The following is a 3975-nucleotide window of genomic DNA, read 5'->3' on the forward strand; positions in this document are numbered from 1 at the left end:
ATATATATATATATATATTCCTTTCTTTGCCTATGGATATTCAATTTTTCCAGAATAGGCAGAAAAAGCACCATTTGTCCATAGCTGCTCTTTTGTACCATCACCAAAAATCAATCACCATATATATGCAGTCTTTTCTGGGCCCTGCATTCTCATCCACTGAGCATTTTGCTTATCCTGCATGCAGTGAGACACTGTCTCAGTTACTGTGACTTTAAAATAAGTAGTGCTACTCCTCCAATTTCACCCAACTTTTTCAAAGTTGCTATAAGTCACTTGCATTCCCATTTGAATTTTAGAATCAAATTATCAATTTCCACAACATCCTGCACAGGAAGTTCACCAGGCCTGTCTTTGCTCCTCTTCCTAAGGCCATACCTGGACCCCTCAAAGCAACACAAGGGGACAAAGGACTCATTTCATCTCTCGGGTATCTCTGCTTTCCCCTACCTGGTATCCAGAGTCCTGCAAAATGTGGCTTCGTGTTTTCCATCTTTCGTTGTTGTTTCAGACAGCATGCATCTCCCACCTGGTCTGGCAGGCATCTTCCAACTGGTCTGGAAGAAGACCTGTGGTGACAGTTTTTGAAGTACCATCCACTCCTAGGGCATCATCCTGAGCTGGGTACAGATAAGATGACCTCAGATGTCAAACTTCTGGCCATGATGGTGAGTAAGACATTGCCCAAACATAGCTGGGCCAGCCTGTGTATATATTATTCATACCATGTGATGGGTACACTAGTGAACTGTAGTTCTAAGGAAAAAGAAGAAGTTTCTGGGGGCCTAAACATTTTCATAAAATGATTTTGACAGAGGGATCTTGAAACCCTGCCTAACTCACAGGATCACTGCAGAGACTAAATGTGCAATGGCATGTAAAGTGTTCAGCACTATGCTTAGAAGTCCATGAAGAGTAACTACCAATCTTACTTACCTTCCTGGGACCAACCACCAAAGACACAGGACAGACGTTTTATAAGGGCAGCAGATGTTGCTCAGTGGGACAGTGCTGGCCTAGCCTGTGTGAGACTCTGGGTTCCACCTCCAGCATATTAAAAAAATGTCTGATTACAAACTTCAGTTTAAAAAACTACAAAAAACCCCTATCCACTGCTTTGGCAGCAGTCTTTGCGTCAACTACAAGTGAGCTTGGCTGTCAACTTCTCCAGGAAGACTCCAAAACCCAGCAACACTAGGCGTGGTGCCTTTTCTCTGAATGTTCTAGCTCCCTACCCTGCCCACTCTTAAAGTGTGTCCTGGCCGCCCTCCAGGCCTGCAGCTGCCTCCTCTGTCCTGGGATCTTCCTACATGTTGTCTCAGTATCCTTGAGCCAGAGCATAGCAGACACTCACAGCACAGTGGCCATTCGGCATGATGCTGTCTCCTCTGGGCCCTGCTCTTGGGGTGCCTGTTCCTGCCTCTGTGCAGTCTGCCCTGGGCTGCTGCTCTCCTGGGGGGTCGGAACATTCAGTCTGTGCTCATGCTATTCCTCCACCTCACTAGAAGAGTGTGCATCTTTCTTTCTTCAGTTACTCATACTGCCACGGAAGCTCTGTGAATCTCCAGTTCTCCTCCAAGTACCTCTTACTTGATGTGACTTGTCTGGGCCATGCGGCCAGAGTTCACAGTGACAGCAAGATGGAGGCACCAGGAGAAGAAAACTGGGGGGTGGGGAGCAAGGCCTGTGAGGTGCCACTTCCAGGCTGGACTGGACTGGAGTCCCACATCCTCCTACTAAAAACACGAGTGGGCCAAGGTGACAAATTCAGATGCAAAATCAAGGCATCACAGAAGGCAAGAGCTGGAGGAGGCATCAAGATAACAGAGCTTCAGATTTTCTTCTAACACAGGTTACACACACACACACACACACACACACACACACACACACACACCCCTGAGTAGCTGGATGCATTTCTGAGGACTCCCTGGATCTGGAGGAATAAGAGCAGAGTCTGAACCCACTGGGTAGACTGGATATTTCCACTGTGAAGGAAGTTACATGGGGACTTGAGAAGGTAGCCAATCTCAGAGCTCCCGCGTTCCACTCTTTTTATTAATTAATCAACACTGCCACCTTCCATCGAACAGCAACAACCGTTCTCCCCACATGTACCTCTGCCTTCTGGATTCAGAGCTGCAGAGATCTCAGTGTGGATCCAGGTTTAGTAGAAGTGTCACTGGAATAATCATCACTCTGAACAAGGAAAGAGAAACACTTTCAGTTTTTCTCGGAAAGCAATGTCTGTGTGTCATCCAGACCGAGAGGGTTGGAAAAGACGAGAGTGGAGAGGACAGCTCTGCTCAGAAGGCCACAGCAGCTGGCGGTCCATTTTCGTCTGTGCATGGATGGTTTTCTAGCACCATCCAGTGGCACAAAGCAATACTGATGCTGAAGTTTAAAAATCAGTTCTGCCTTCCTTTCATTATTTTTTCAATGTCCCAGTGCTCATTCAACAGCCCCTTAAAGAGAGTTGCACTATTTCAAGTGTAGTATGAAAAGCTTGGAGAATCCTTTTCCTGATCTTCCCTCCCATAATTGAAACTATTGCTGTCAGACATTTTACTTTTACCTCTGCCAGAATATACATAGCACTTTTATTTTTACTTCGTACAGCCAATTATTTACAGTCGTTAAAAAATGACAAAGATGATTTTTATTTTCATCATCTCCAGAGGTCTTCATTCCTGGCATAATACATCAGTTTCCCTCTATTAGCATATTTCTCTCTCTGGTAGCAGATTTTTGTCTGACAGAAGTTCTGTCTTTAACATAACTTTCAGTGCATTTTTCAGCTCTCAAATCTGAAATGTCTTTATGTCTCCTTCAGCTTTCAAATGGATCTTCACTGGGCACAGGATTCTGGCCAGATTTGTAGTTTTTTCTTTTCTTTTTCTTTTTGATTAAGCACTCCAGTGTCTGCTAGCTTGCATGGACCCAGCATGGGTTCTAATTTTTCAGATTTTCTGGAATCACCTATTGTGAAGTCCAAAAAATTTTATCTTCAGCTTTCTGTACCTTAGATGGAGAAACTAGGTGTCTCTGGATGTATCTTAAAATTATGAATTTTGTTTTTCATGTACAAATTTAAGGTATAATCACTGCAAAAAAATTAGAACTTAGAAGTTATTTTTGTAAAAGATAAAATCAATTAGAAATCATTTCATACCAACACAACTTATTGAGCATTTATTTTTCCTGTTTCAGTTCTAAGCTTTGGAGGAGAAAGCTGTGCATATGAACCAAAAAATTGTAATGGAAGCCCCAGTAAAGAATCTGAAGATAAAAAGGAGCCCCGTGCCGGTCCTAGTGGCCAGATCCCAACCTCGCGCTGCAGGTCAAGTCCATGGCAATACCGCCAGGCAAACTTAACGAGGGCACCAGTCTTTGAGACAGATTTCCTGGTCCTCCCTCTTCATCTGAAAGTAGAACGCTTACTGCTGTGTTCCAGTGCCGGAGACAGTGCCCAGCTCAGTGCCATAATTCTGTGTTATGAAGTCTGTTACCATAGACTGCCTCTGTGTTTCTTTTGCAACTAATGATAAAGCCTCAAAAAGATTGTGTGGCCTTTCTGCTGGTTTAGTCCTTGATGGAAAACATGAAATAGGCCCACCAGTTATGTCTCAGCTGATGACCAGCTAGTGATGTCACACTTCTCAACCGAGATTCATGCTGTTTGACAAACTACATTATTAATTCCTTATTACTTTTAGATGTAGCCCTAGCAAAAAGAAGTAAATAGGGAAATTAAACAGGCTGAGGTAGCGCTGACGTCACCACGCTAATGGGCGTTCCCCAGCCTTCAAAACGCAGAAAGGAGGGGAGGAGAGTGGGAGCAGGAACAGCAAGAAAGGGAGAGGAGAGAAGGGAAGGGTAGAGAAGTAGGAGGAAGAGAAGTCAGAGTGCCAGAGGGTCTCCTCGGCCGTGCCCGCCCCTGCAGGCTGCGCTCCCCGCCATCTCCGGCGCCAGTGG

This window comes from Fukomys damarensis, unplaced genomic scaffold, assembly GCF_012274545.1.
Source record: "Fukomys damarensis isolate Sample0158 unplaced genomic scaffold, DMR_v1.0_HiC HiC_scaffold_33, whole genome shotgun sequence".
NCBI classification, from domain to species: Eukaryota; Metazoa; Chordata; class Mammalia; order Rodentia; family Bathyergidae; genus Fukomys; species Fukomys damarensis.